The sequence below is a fragment of the Vombatus ursinus genome, unplaced genomic scaffold, assembly GCF_900497805.2.
Source record: "Vombatus ursinus unplaced genomic scaffold, bare-nosed wombat genome assembly UNPS02005236.1, whole genome shotgun sequence".
Classification (NCBI taxonomy): Eukaryota; Metazoa; Chordata; class Mammalia; order Diprotodontia; family Vombatidae; genus Vombatus; species Vombatus ursinus.
Genome location: NW_020945014.1, coordinates 4616210 through 4632188, shown reverse-complemented (window position 1 = coordinate 4632188; position 15979 = coordinate 4616210). Strand labels below are relative to the sequence as shown.

The 15979-nt window shown below is 37.9% G+C and overlaps 1 long non-coding RNA gene across 1 annotated transcript in view; it reads right to left on the bottom strand.

Moving 5' to 3' along the window:
* LOC114030560 overlaps positions 1-15979 on the bottom strand; it is a 64888-nt gene that overhangs the window by 1166 nt on the left and 47743 nt on the right. The window contains exon 2 of the long non-coding RNA XR_003567630.1: positions 14677-14774. This is a non-coding gene — a long non-coding RNA (uncharacterized LOC114030560). The remainder of the gene's footprint in view (positions 1-14676; positions 14775-15979) is intronic.

Below are 15979 nucleotides of genomic sequence, written 5' to 3'. Positions count from 1 at the left end.
GAGAGAGAGAGAGAGAGAGAGAGAGAGAGAGAGAGAGAGAGAGAGAGAGAGAGAGAGAGAGCACACACACACACTGGTTTCCAAGTAAAGAAGACTGTGGTTCAAACACATCTCTGACACTACTAGTTGGGGAGGAGGCAATCAAGTCACTTCTCAGTGCCTCAAGGTACACTCTAAAACTAAAAACTGCAATATAGTTGCCTAGATGCATCTATAAAGGGAGTTGCCTCACAGATCTGCCCCCTCCCCAAATGTCCAGAAAGAGGCAAATGATAGTGTATACCCTGCAGAAGGCCTGGATTTGAACAGCATAAGTATCAGTACAACAAGAACTACAGTGAATGGGAAATAAGCTCATATTCCTGTGAAAAGGCAACCTACAAGGGAATCTTCCAGCTAGAGTCCAGAGCCTTCTAAATGCCCAAATAGGGCATTTTTATGTAAACCATCCTGCATATGCATCCTACAAGGTCACATAAATCTCTATGCAATTATAGATAAATGAGTGCACTTGGTCAGATTCAGGCCACAACCTGGCCAGTAAAATATTGCATGTAATTGGTCATTCAGTGAAATAGGGGACTTTCAAGCATTCTTGATGAAAAGACCAGAGCTGAATAGAAAATTTGACTGTGAAACGCAAGACTCAAGTGAAACATGGAAGAGGTAAACAGGATAGAGAAATCATAAGAGACTTATTAAGGCTGAACTGTTTACATTCCTGCAGGGAAAGATGATATTTGTAACTCATGAATCCTTTGTCAGTATTAGGGTAGTGGGAGGGGAAAAAATTATATGTATGAATAGACAGATAGATAGATAGATAGATAAAGGGCATAGAGTGAGTTGAAGATGAAGGGGTGATATCTGGAAAATAAAATTAAGGGGTGAGAGAGGATTATACTGGGAGAAGGAGAAAGGAAGAGGTAGAATGGGGTAAATTATCTCACATGAAACAGACAAGAAAAGGCTTTTACAGTGGAAGGGAAACGGGGGTAGGTGAGAGGGAATGAGTGAATCTTACTCTCATAGGATTTGGCTTAAGGAAGGAATAACACACACTCACTTGGGTATGGAAATCTATCTTACCCTACAGGAAAATAAGGGGGGAAGGGGACAAGAGAGCAGGGGGTTGATAGAGGGGAGGGGAGACTGGGGGAGGGGATAATCAGAAGCAAACACTTCAGGGAAGGACAGGGTCAAAAGAGAGAATAGAATAAATGGGGGGGGTAGGATAGGATGACGGGAAATATACTTAGTTTTTCACAACATGACTACTATGGAAGTGTTTTGCATGACTACACATCTATAACCTGTATTGAGTTGCTTGCCTTTTCAATGAGGGTGGGTGGGGAGGAAGGAAGGGAGAAAATTTGTAACCCAAAGTTTTAAAAACACATGTTAAAAAAATAATAAAAAAAAATATTGCATATAATTCCCCAGACCAAGGTCAGAGAGCAGTCATTACAGTGGAAGCCAAGAGAGACTGTTTTCTTCATCCTATCTTTCCCTATTAAGTCTTCCAGAAAATCCTCTACCTCCTACATAGCATCAGAGGATAAATTGGCCCTTCTCCCTGACAAGTTTTCATCCCCATTACTATCACTACTGATCACATCCTCTCCCTGTCACCTTGTTAGCTCTTTGAGGGTAAGGACTGTCTTGGAAGGAAGTTTTGTTTTTTTTTTTCAGTCCTCTTTCTGAAACTTGACAGTTCTGCAGCTTTTTATCCCAGTCACCTGGGCTAGGTGTTGGGGAGAGAGGGGAAAAACAAGGCCCCACCCTCAAGAAGTTTATATTCTAATGGGGGAAACAACATGTAATAACAAAATCCTCCTGCAGAAGGTAGGACTTCAGCTCAGTCCTTACAAACCAACTAGCAAACTTTAAGCTAGGGGACAGAGGGGAGGAGAAAGGGCATTCTGGGACTGATGCAGAAATAGGTACCATGGCACAGGAGACAGGAGATGGTGTGTCCTGGGCAAAGTCAGTAAACAGGCCACTTGAGCTGGATTACAGAGTGTGGAATAAAGAATAACAAAACTGGAAAGGAAGGAAATGATGGACAAGTTTTAAAGGGTTTTAAATATGAAATGGAGAATTTCCTAAACTTTAGGAAAATCATTTTGGCATCAGTGTGGAGGATGCTTACAGAGGGAAGAGACTTGAGGCAGGGAGACCAACCAGCAAACTACTGCAATAAGATAAGCAAGAGATGATAAAGGCTTGTACTAAAGCTGAAGCTATGTGAGTGGAGACAAAGGATGTATATGAGAAATGTTGTGACTATAGAAATAACAAAATTTTGACAATAGATTGAATAATGTGGAGTGATATAGTCAACTAGCATTTATTAAGTGCCTACTTACTATGTGCCAGAACTGTGCTAAGCACCAGACATACAAAGAAAGGTAAAAGACAGATCCTGCTCACAAGGAATTTATAGGCTTACATGGGAGCCAATATGCAAACAACTTGTAAAAACAAGATAAATACAGTAGAAATTGGAAATAATCAACAGGGGGAAGGTACTAACATCAAGGGGAATATAGAAAGACTTCCTGAAGAAGCTGATACTTTAGCTAGGACTTGAAAGAAAACAGGGAAGTTAGGAGGTGGAGATAAGCAGGGAAAGAGTTCCAAGAAAGGGGGACAACCAGTGAAAATACTAAGAGTGAAGAATGGAGAATGACATCAAGCTTGAGATCGTGGGTGACTGAGAGAATGGAAATGCTTTTGACAGTAACAGGAAATAAGCACATAAACACAAACAAGCAGGGAGTAGGGGGAGCAGCCAAGCGTTGAATCTTGCTCTCATCTAAATTCGGTCAGAGGGAAGAATACATATACACAGTGGGGTACAGAAATACATTTCACTCAACATGGAAAAAGCAGACAAAGGAGAGAAGAGGAAAAGAAAAATTAGAGGAAGGGTAGATTCACAGAAAGAGAAGTCCTAAACAAACTTTAGGCTATACAAAATTGTATAGCTCCTTTTGAGGTGGCAGAGAATGGGAATCTGAAAAGGGAGTGGCTGAACAAGGTATGGTATAGAAATGTGATAGAATACTCCCATAGGTTCAAACAGTATATATAGGTTCAAATAGCATATCTATGTAGATGATTCCCAGAATATATCCAACCCAAATCTCTCCCCTGAACTCTAGTTTTGTGCCATCAAATGCTTTTTGGATATCTCTAACTGAATGTCTAGTAGGCATCTCAAACTCAACAGGTCCAAAACAGAATTCATCTTTGTTTCATGAGCTGTCGTGACCAAAAAATTCATCACCAAGTAGCCAACCTACTCTGTAGTTAGCTAGTTTAATCCTTGGAAAACAGACTGAATTTGTGGTGGTGATGGTGTGTGTACCTTTTGCAAGGTACAGAGTTAAAAGATGGAATGCTGTATATGTGCAACAGCAAGCCATTTTGTTTGGCTGGAATGAGAGTGTGTGAGGGTCAGAGGAATTTATAGTTTATCCTAAATGGTGCTTTTGAATCTTCTTAAGCAAGAAAGTGCCATATTGAGATCTATGCCGTAGGAATAACAGTTTGGCAGCTGTGTGGAACATTGGAATGGAGAGGGAAGAGACTGGAAGCAAGAAAACCAATCAGAAGGTTTTTATGTTAGTCCAAATAAGAGATGAGTCCCATTCTTTTCTGTGGACTGAGGCGATCAGATTAGTTCACTTCTAGCCTACTCTACTCTTCAAGCTCTATAATCTTTTTATGATCTTATGATAATGACCTGAACTAGGGTGATAGCTGTATATGTGGAGAGAAGTGTATGGAATTAATGGATGAGATTTTGAGTAGATAGACTTGAATTGGTGACTGATTGTGAATGGGAGAATCAAGGAAAGTAAAGAATTAAGGATGACTTCAAGATTAAGAACTTATTGGAAGAAAAAGAAAAAAGATAACAATAAAAATTTAAGATAAATAAGTCTATGATTCTATACGGATTGAATTTACTCATCTACATACATGCCATACTCACTTTCACCCCAGTCATAAAGGGACTGCTTGATGTTTATCCCTGTATCACAAATACTTAGTATTATACCTTACACATAACATCTGCTTACTAAATACTTGTTGAATTTAATTTAAATTACTCTAGTCTCTTAACTAAGAAAAGCACTTTTTAATCCCAGAAAAAAAGCAAAATTCAGAGCTAAAAACTAAGAAGTGGTAAGACACTGGGAAATGTTAGTCTTTCCTCAGTTAAACCAGTTGAAATTCTGGTGATTTAGGAAAATGAGAGATCTAATATACCTTCCTTAAATCTGACATAACTGTAGGAGTAACAACAAGGAGAAAATACTCAAAATTAAAAAATGTATCCTATGGGAAAGAGGTACATTAATGCCTTGCTCGTAAGGCTAAAAACAGGTCCAGCCCTACTGGAAAGCAATTTGGAATTATGCCCTTACTCCGTATATACCCTTTGACACGGAGATACCACTAGAAGGCCTATGCTCCAAAGAGATGAAAGAAAAAGAGTAAGAAACTGTCTGTACAAAAATATTTATAGCAACTCTTTTCATGGTGGAAAAGAATTGGAAACTGAAGAAATGTTTATCAATTGGAAAATGGCTGAATAAATTATAACATATCAATGCGAGGAAAAATATTGTGCTATACTGATGAGAGGGACAATTTCAGAGAAACCTAGGAAAACTTTGATGAGCTGATACATAGTAAAGTAAGGAAAGCCAGGAGAATTTATACAATGATAACAATACTGTAAAGACAAACAACTTTGAAAGACTTAGGAATTTTGATCAAAACAATGACCAACCACAATGCCAGAGGACTTACGACAGGTGGGGAGAAGGTATGTATCTACTGATTTTAATTTTTTTAACATTCCACGTGGGTTACTAGACAGATTATTTGGCTGCTGTTCTCAAAAAATTATGAAATTAAGTTTTCTCTACCCGTTTCTGGAAATAATTCATAAAAACGCTATCATGAGAAAGTTATAGTCTATTTGGTCTTTTCTTAATGTGAACCAAGAACACAGATGACCAAGTTCCATTATGAGTGGTCACTTGATAAAATAAGAGGATAGATGTTTTTTTCAGATGGAGATCTCTTTGGCTTTCATAATCCTAAGACACTACAAAAAAGACCAGATAATACTAAAAGAACTACAAAAATCAGTGCTAGCAATTCAGTAGGTGGCACTGTTTCCTCTCATAGAAAATTCTATCTCTTTTTCATGTGCTGATTCTGAGTTTGCTGTTCTGAGTGGAAGAATACTTCAAGGATCAGGAATTTCATCAATATGGCTATTTCTCTACACCTCAGTAGACTGCCTTCATGATATGCTGCAGCTAAAAAACAAAGTCATTATTGGTTGGGGAGTTCTTTTTCTTGGCTGCTGAGGAAGGAGAGCTACAGTACCTCACAACAGTTGGTGTTTCCACAAGGTTGGTGTCTCTACAAGAGTTAAATCCCAGCATGATAATTTCTCCACCTTCCAAAATCAGTCCATCAAACCTAAGACAATCATTCTGTATCTGATTTCTGGTCATAAGCTTTTCTAAACTTAGCCAGGCAGCTCTACGGATGATAACAATAGTAGCTTATATTTATATAGTGCTGTAAGGCTTGCAATAACCTTATGACAGAGGGTTTAATCATATTAGTCTGTCCCTTTTTGCAAATAAGGAAATTACTGGCCAGAAAGGTTAAGTGACTTAATCCCAATGTTACACACAGCAGGGCTGGACTCAAAGTCTTTCAAGCTTTAAGACCTGCGAGAGTTTCTAATCCACTGGTATAATTTTAAAGAAAATAGTCACTTTTATGCCATTTTAAGTCTTCAGACAAGAATTTATTGGAAGAATCATAAAATCTTAGAATCATATTAGAAGGAACTTTTGAGATCATATAACCCAATTCTTTCAATAAGTTGAGTGAATTATACTGTCACCATTCGCTAACTTCTGAAAAACAAGATGTGATGAGGCTGCACAAATAAGAATTTAGCCTGGGATGTTTTAAGTATCCCCAAATTATGACCCTCAAACTACAATTTATATGTCTTTTTAAATGTCTTCATGACCTCTGACTTAGTCATAAAAAATTTTATTCAGTATGCAGCTTAAAGCAACAAGTGCCATTCTAATCCAACTCAACAAACATTTTATTAAGAGTTTACCCTGTGTAAGGCACTTCAACAGGTGATGACTGATTTTTGCCCCCTTTTTGACATGGTCTTGTTATTTCATTGGTGCAGTGAACTACTGCCCTATGAAGAAATTGCTTTTATCAACATACATAGCCAGTACTCTTTCTACCTGGCAACAATAAAAGGTTAAGAGACTTGCCCAGGATCAGCAGGCTAGCATACATCAGAGGTGGGACCTGAAAGCAGTTCTTCCTAACTTTCAGTTGGCACTGTATTAGACAGACTGCTGTTCATTAATGAGACTACTCTGCCAGGGAAGAGTATGCAGTGTGGTATAGTGGACAGAGTGCTGAGTAGAAGTTTTGGCATTGCAGATCTCAACTCAATATAAGGAAGAACTTCCTAAAAATAAGAGCTATACCAAGTCAACCATTCAAGTCAAGAGCCATCTATTAAGGACTTATTATGTGTCAAGCGCTGGGCTAACCTGGAGATATAAAGAAGGAAAGGGACAAAAGACAGTCCTTGCTCTCAAGAAATTCTTAATCTAAGAGGAAAGACAACAAGTAAACAGCTGTATACAAACAAAATAAACACGGGATAAACTGGAGATTTTTTTTTTTGTGAGGGAGATTTTTTTTCCCCTAGCATTAAGGGAGCAAAAATCTACAGGATTAATCAGTCCATACACACAGCATTTTAAAAACTAAATGTCTCACTTACTTTTGTTTCCTACTACTAAACTGATAAAGTCACCATAGATGGCATACACATAGCATTCTTAGGCATCCTGGAAAGAGTGAGAGAAAACCAGCAAAAGGTAAAATGGTTTGTAACAGTGATTGCATCTCTTTAGGGAGATAAAACTGTCATACAACAGAATGTTCTTGGTTTTATGACTCCAGATTAAAATTAAAAAAAAAAAAAAAAGAAATCATCAGCTTTAAATACTTCCTCTCTCTTTACAGCCTTTGGTAAAAGATTCTTACAGACCATGGAATTTTGGGTGAGACCTGAAAGATGCTAAGGAAGCCAAAAGTGAGAAAGAAGATGGAAAGAGTTCCAGGCATGGGATACGGGCAGTGAAAATGAACAGTCCAGAAATGGACTGTCATGTGAAAGAAAAAACAAGGAGGACAGTGTCACTGATTTGAAGAGTACATGGAGGGGAATAAGGTTAAAGGAGCCAGGTTATAAAGGTCTTTAAAAGCTAAACAGAGGATTTTATATTTGATCTTAGAGGTAATAGAAGCCCCTGGAATTATTGAATATGGTCAGACTTCTACTTTGGGAAAACCAATTTAACAACTGAGTGAAGGATGGACTGGAGTGGGGAAAGACTTGAGGTAAGGAGGCCTGCTAGAAGACTACTGCAATAGTCCAGGTGTATCCAAGAGATATTACAAAGGTAGAGATAACAGGACTTGGTAAATGACTGTATATGTGGGATAAGAGAGAGTGAAGAATCAAGGATGACACCTAGTTTGTAAACCTTGGTAACCTGGAGGATGGTGGTATCCTCAATAATAACAAAGAAATTTGGAAAAGAGGAAGATTTTGGAGGAAAGAGAATGAGTTTAGTTTCAGACATATAGAGTTTAATATGTATACAGGTCATCCAGTTCAAGATATTCAACAGGTAGTTGAAGATATGAAAATAAAGGTCAGGAGAGTGGTTAGGGCTGGATTAGCAAATCTGAGAATCATTTGCATAGAGATAATTACTGAATCTCTTGGGACTGATGAGATCAAGCAAAACAGTATAGAGGAAGAAGAAGGGCTCAGTACAGAGCCTTGAAGGACACTCATGGTTAGTAGGTATGACATAAATGAAGATCCTGTGAAGGAGACCAAGGAGTCAGGTGAGACAGGTAGGAGAAAAACCAGAAGAGTGTTGTCTAGAAAACCTGGAGTGTAGACAGCATCAAGGAGTACAGAGTGATCGATAATATAAAAAGCTACAGAGATGTCAAGAAGAATGAGCAATGAGAAATGGCCGTTTCATTTGGCAATTAAGAAATCACTGGTAACTTTGGAAAGAGAAGTTTCAGTGGAATGATCAGGTACGAAACTACAATGCAGAGAGTTAAGCAGTGAGAAGAAAGGAAGTGGAGGTATTGATTGAAGATGGGCTTTTTCAAAGAGTTTTAGCTATAAAAAGCAGAATTACATAGCTAGTAGGATATAGCACTTGAGCAAGAGGTCCAACAAGATCAAGTGAGGGCTTTTTGTGGATGTGGGAAATATGGACATGTTTGTATACAGCAGGAAAGAAGCCAATAGAGAGAAAAGATGGAAGATTAGTGAAAGCAGAGATGATTAAGATAACAATGTACTGGAGAAGATGAATGGTGTGGCATCACTTGTACACGTAAAGAGTTTTGCCTTGGCAAGAAGAATGGCCTCCTCTTCATGGGAGACAGAGGTGGGGTGGGAAGGGAAAAGAGAAGGCAGCTCAATGATATGAAATGAGGAGGAGGAAAGATGAGGGAGCTCTCTATGAATGGCCTCAATTTTTTCAGTAAAATATGAGGGAAGATTCTCAGCTGAGAGGATGGAGGGAGGAGAATCATGGATGTTTTCAAGGGAGATGAAAGGATTTGGAAAAGTCACTGTGGCAAGTGAGACAATTAAATGAAAAGATTAAGGAGGCATAAAAGTATAGTCTTGCCACAATGAGGGCCCAACTGAGATTATGTAACATAAATTTGTACTGGACCATATCAACATGGTTTTGTAATTTTCTCTTACTTCACTCTGTAACACGTAAAGATGGCAGATGGTGCCCCAAAATAGAACTGTTTTATTTCAGTAGTGAGGTTCCCATTAGCAGATATGATAAAGGACTATATGAATGGTTACATCTTTGGGCTGTTGTTGAAGACATGCCTGGAGATGCCAAATTGGTTCTAGTTCCCTTCTCTGAAGCTACAGAGAATACTCTTCTCCCTCTTTAACAATGACATTCATTTAAGCATTTGAAAATTCAATCACAAATTCAACATTTATTAAGCATGTACTAAGCCACTGTGCGAGGCAAGACGGATACAAATACAAAAACTAATCACCCTCTGTCATCAATGAAGTTGATCAATGAAGTACACAGGAACAGGGAATATAAAATGCATACAAGTAAATACAAAGTACATATAAAATACAAAACAATTTCAAGAGGGAAAGAATGTTAATAATCCTGGGGAACATGGAAAGGACCCCCTCTGGAAGATGACACTGCAGTTGTGCTTTGAAAGGAGCTAGGAAATCCAAGAGGCTGAACTGCATTCTAGACATCTTGACCACTTGTATGCACAGGGAGTAGCTAAGAAGCCACTATGTCCAGAATTAAGAAACCATGAAAGAGAATAATATGAAGTAAGGCTGGAAAGGTTGATGGGACTCATATTCTGGAACTTTAAATACAAAGCCAAAGATACTCTATTTTTTCCCAGAGGTGATAAGGAGCTACTGCAGATTTCAGGAAGTGGTGGCACTAGAGGGAGACAACAACTTGGTCAGATCTGATTTAAAATTCTTGCATAAAAGGTAGAGAGATGTAGGCTAAATGATAGCATAATCAGACAGAAATCTAACTCAAAGAGTAGTTTATAACAGTTCTACATCAACATATTAGTAGGAATCCAGTGGAATGGCCCAGGGACCTGTGCTGGAAACTATGCTATTAAATATTTTTATCAATCCTTGAATAAATGCACAGATGGCACATTTATCAAATATGCAGTTGATACAAAGCCAGGAAGTAACACAAAGAATGACAGATTCAAGATCCAAAAAGACAATGACAGGCTAGGAAACTGTGCTGAATATAGAAAGGTAGAATTTAAAAGGCATAAATGTAAATAAATTCTTATACTTGGGTAAAAGAAATAGACTTCACAATAAAATGGAGAGAACCTCACTAGAAAGCAGTCCATAATGAAAAAGATTGGAGAATAGCAGGTTTAATAATTCACAAGCTCAATGAGTCAGCAATGTGATATGGCAGCCAAAAAAAAAAAAACAAAAAACAACCCAATAACTATCAATATAATCTTGCTATATTAAAATAAATATAAATTCCAGGAATAAGGAGCTGATTGTCCCACTGTACTCCGCCCTAATCAGATCCCCTCTAGAGCATTTGGTCTAGTTTGTGGCATCACATTTTTTTCCCAATATGTTATTCTCCTATCCCTTTTCAGACAGCCAATATCCCTTATAACGAATGAAAGAGGGAGGAGAAAAATGTTCAGTAAAACTAACCAATATATCAAAAAAGTCAGAGAGGATATCCAGAGTTCCAAAACCAATAAGGATCTGGACTGAGAAAAGATGACTGGATTTTGCAATTCAAGTTCTTTGGTAACTTTGCAGAGAGCCTTTTTCAGTTGAGTGATGAGGTCATTAGATAGATTACAAAGGATTTAAAAGTGAAAGTAGAAAAAGTAGAATTTTGTACTTCTGCCCCCTTATTCATCCAGACCTTCCTCAGACCTCAGACCTTAGACCTGTGCCTCACTCAGGCTTCATTATTACTCCCAGGGCTTTCTCTTGGTCCTAACACCTCTAGGCTCTGTCTCTGCCCCAGGGCTTTCTCCAGGCTCCAGCAACCACGCTGCAAGTAAGCTAAATATTTCTTCCAGATACTACAACCCCCTGACTCTTGATCCAACACCCCTCACCATATCTCCACGTGCTCCTACATGCTATAAAGTAAAGCTTCTAGGCCCTCACAGGACACAACATAACCACCTGCTGTGAGTCTGGGCCTCAAGAAGGACTTTGAACAGTCTAATTACCTGATTCTCTCAGTGGACCTCTCTTGACTCACTGATCAATGATAAGCATAATCCTTTCCCCTCATACTCTACCCATTCCAGGAACTGTGAACCTTCCATTGCACAAACCCTATTTCTCATTCCCAACTGCCTGCTTCCTTATTCCCATTAGCTTCAACCCTACCTGCCCAATTTCCCATCCGAGACCTGGCTCCCTCTGGATGACACGACAATGCTGGCCACCCTTCCTAGTACTGGCTGCTCTTTCACTCATGTCCCCAACTCACTGGTTATGGTGAGGGAGTTGGTATTCTCTTGCTCCCCCATTGCCACTTCGACTCTCCCTCTAACAGCATAACTCTGCAACTTTTCCTTCTTTGAGGTTCTCACTAATAAAATTTATTACCCAATAGAGACCCTATGAACCTTATCTATCAACCTCCAGGATGTTCTCCATCTTTCTTTAATGAGTTCACTGAATGGCTCATAGTCTTTCCATCTATCTCAACTCCTGCCCTCATAACAGGGACAACTTCAACATATATATTAATGCTACCTCCACCACTGTAATTTTTCCTTTCTACTATTTTCAATCTACTCAATTCCTATGACCTACTACTCCACTCTACCTTAGCTACACAAAAAGATGGTTACCCCCTTGATCGTGCTATCACTCACAAGTGTTCCACTTGCAAGTACACAAAGTCTTAAATAATTTTATCTGAACATAATCTTTTATCGCTCTACTTTTCCTATGACATTTCCTATGAACCCCAAGCCCTATTCTTCATTCTCACTGTGACCTTTAATTTCTCAGCTCCTCAGTACTTTTCCAGGTTATCATCCCTGAACTGGCTATACTCTCCTTCCTTCCCTATCTCAACCCCTTGGTAAGTCGGTTCAACTTTACAGTACCTTCTACACTCAAATCCCTTGCCGAATTTTCCCATTATTTCATGTCTTGCCAAATCATAATCTTTGATTACTCCAATCATCCACCTCCTTTCTTCCTATTCCCATGATCTGAATTAAGCTAGAGAAAATCATAAAATCATGCTATGTTCCTCAGATTTATGATACAAAATTTGAACTGAGCATTCATTACAGAAAGGCAATCCTTTTATATCTCTCTAATCAATTCTCTATTTTACCTACTGGAGTTATTCCAAATCTTTTGTCCTTCTGGAAGCTTCCCACAGCACCCCTTTCCCCCACCTTCTCAGCTAAGGACTTTAGTTTATACTTACCAAAAAATTAGGGCCATTCACCAAATTCAACATGTCCAATACAGGACCTTTCCCAAAAAAATCTTTCCCTATTTCCAACTTTCCTAGCATGCTCAAGGACACCACCATCCTCCTAATCTCCCAGGCTCTCAAGCTTGGTGTCATTCTCAATGGGTAAAGATATGAAAAAAGTTATTTTCAAAAAAGAAGAACTGCAAAGTAGTCACACCCACATGAAAGAATGCTCCAAATCAAATCAAAACAACTGTAAGGCTTCACCTCACATGCTACAAATGGGCAAAGAAGACAAAAAATGGCAACAGTCAGGGGTTGTGGGATGACACACACTAATATGTTGTTAGTGGTTCCTATGAAATGGTACGACCATTTTGGAAAGCATTTTGGAACTATGGTGATAAAGCAACTAAAATGTCCATACCCCTTGAACCAGAGACTCCACACTCTATTACTCAGCTCATACCCCAAGAAAGTCATTGATAAGAAGAAAGTCCCCATATAAACCAAAATATTTACAGCAGTACTTTTGTGATAGCAAAGAAGTGAGACAAAGTAGATGCCCATCACCTGAGAAATGATTAAACAAACTATGGTACATAAATGTGATGAAGTGTTACTGTGCTGCAAGAAACGATGAATGTGACAAATACAGAGAAGCAAGGAAAAACCTACATGAAATGATGCACACTAAAGTAAACAGAGCAAAGAAAATAACATACACAACTACAACAATGTAAATGGAAAAGACAACCATAAAAAAAGGTGAATGTAGCAAAATTATAAATATCAGGCATATGTGGAATGAAAAAATGAGAAGACTCCCCCAACCCACCCCTTCATGAAACTGTGAGGTCCACAGGCGTTGCACATTGCATGTTTTCAGAATTTCTCAATACTATGATTGTATTTTTTTAATTCAATTTTCTCCTTTTGTTTTTTTTCAATTGTTCAAAAAATATACTATTTTTTATATGGGATGGCTCTCTAGGAGGAGGGGACAGAAACTTAGGGAAACTATGATGATGTAAAAATCAAACATCGATAAAAACATTTTTTAAAATGAAAATTTTCACCTCAATGCCCCACAACAATCTTAAGCTTGAGATATGTAAACATCATTCAGTATCTTCCTTCTCAAACTCATATTAACCTTCTAAACTTGAGAATACCTCCACCCTTTCAATAACTCAGGGTCAACATTTCAGAATTATCCTCAACTCTTTATGTCTGTCACTCCTCCTTCCCCATATACAATCGGCTGCCAAGTCAAATCACTTATACCACAAATTGTCTCAAATGTTCTCTGTCCTCTCATCACATACTTCAGATCTTCACCACCTCTCACCTAAGTATAATAATAGCCTACTAACAAAACTCAATACTTTTTGTCTCTTCCCCTCTCCACTCTATCCTCCACACAAATGGTCAAAAAATATTCCTAAATCACCAAATTCACAGCATGCCATTCCCTTTTTTCAGAAAGAATGACTGCAGTGCAACCCTACTTGTTAGAACATGTGAAGAATATTTGATAGGACGTTTAAATAGTAGCCTGCCCTGGTGAATTGGCTTATTCTAATACCACAGGTCACAAACCTGTTGAATGATTTTTATGCCACTAGTATTCTATTGAGGTGTTTTTATGGGCTACCTATAAGCTTATTAATAGGATTAGTAATATTTGAAACTGTTCATTCATCCAGGTGACTGCAAAATTGGAGTCAGCTTATACAAGCACAGCTTTAAACAGTGTGTCATAACTGCAGAAACCTAGGAAGGAGCAGGAGTCAGCTAGCCTTACAGTGACCTGAAATGAACTGGCCTCTTTTGAGTGAAAGGTATGTGACGTGCAAAGAAAAAAGTCATAAACAGTGGCGAGCTATACAGACAGCTGTTGTAGCTGCAAACTGTAGGACTGTCTTTGCAGTCCTGTGTAGTAGAAGGGACGGGAACTCCATCTACACACCTAGAGAGCTCAGTAGCTCTACTTTTAAATAAAATGTTTATTAGACACCAAAGAAAAGGGTCTTATAAGTGAAGTATATCTGATTTAGCAAGGCATTTGACAGATTTATAATACTGATGGACAAAGTGGAATAGTATAGGCTAGTTAATCATACACCTAGGCGGAATCATATAGAGTTAAACAACTATATATCCAAAGAGTGTTAATAAATGGATTGATTGATGTCAACCTGGATGGAGATCTCTAATGAAGCGATGCAGGTTTTTGGTGTTGGCTCTATCAGAGACAGTATATTTATCAGTGAATTCATAAACACATTAAGTCACTGGGTGTGAATCAGAGAGGTCTTAATTAAGGAAACTATACTATTGTCTAAAATAGGTATTGCTATTGTTAGCAGCACAAGATTATTCGCCTTCTGTCACTAAACCTTTTAAGGTATAAATCTTATAAAATGTTTTTCTTCAATTTTTTTTAATGCTACTATATCCCTAAGACTAACAAAAAATGATGAGAAAGTACTCCATCAGGAATAAGTATACTCACAGAGACAAGTCACAACAGGATCACTGTGGTCAAAGAGAAAACTGATTTTAAAAATTTCCTAATTTCCTTTATTTTTTTCCATAGTAGCCTGTCAGAACCTGCCAAGAAAAAAAGTATATGCATATTAGAAAAACAACCTTTAAAAATAACTTGAAAATATTTAAAGTTCTATTATATTTAACCCCTTGCTTAAACTTGGTCAGCATTAACTGATTATTTGATAGGTGCAGCGCATACACTTTGTGTGCTGTAATAGGCACTATAGTGAAGAACAGCAGAAAAAAAATCATCTTTGACTTCAAAGAGATTGCAATCTTGTAAGAAGTATAGAACATACACATGGAACAACTGTAGGTGACTCTTAAATGGCAACATATGAACAAATGCAAACTAATACAGTAGAAAATGAACAGCACTCAGGGTGGCAAGTAAAGGAGTAATCAGGTGAGCTGCCATGGAATGCTTCCTAAAAGAATCAATCTAGAAAATGCGTGTGAAGATGCCAGCTGTGCATAGACAGGAAGAGGAACCAACACATAAAAGCAGAGAAGCAAAAGCAAGTCATGAGCTGAGGACATCAAGCAAATTAAATGAATCCATAGAGTAAGATGTTTACTTTGGAAGAGAGAAGTATACAGGAGTTAGAAGAGTAAGGGCCTTAAAAAAACAAATAAAAATTCTGGGAGACACTCCCATCTTATCTGACCAAAAAAGAGAAATCAGTAGAGAGAAACAAAGCAGTCAAGAAGATCAAATGAAAATGAAAAGAGCACATCTGAGAAAAGATTATTTTATCCAAAAATCATTTCAAAAAGCAAGATATGTACTTAACGAGAAATGGCAATAAAGAATATAAATTCAAAAGCCTTAACCAATCTCATATGGAGTACCGCGTTCAATTATGGTCACAGCTTAATAACTATATTGGTAAGACAGAAAGTATCACATCCTCAAGCTTATTTTCTTTTTAAAAAATTATTTTTATTAATGCCTTTTGTTTTTGCATCACATTTACTCCTAAATATATACTCTCTCCCACCCCACTTCTTAGACCTAATGAGCAATTCCTTTTAACAAAGATTTTAAAAGGTGGTGAGGGGAGAGTAGTTCAGCAAAAACAGTGAACACATTGACCATGTTTGACAACATATGCAATATTCTATACTCATAGACGACTACCACCACCACCACTTTGCAAATAAGGGAAGGAAATTCCAGCTCATTTTCTTACCAATATTTTCAGTACTGAGGATAAGGTTCAATTTTGAGAAAGAAGAAAAGGCTGTAACATAATTATCCTCTC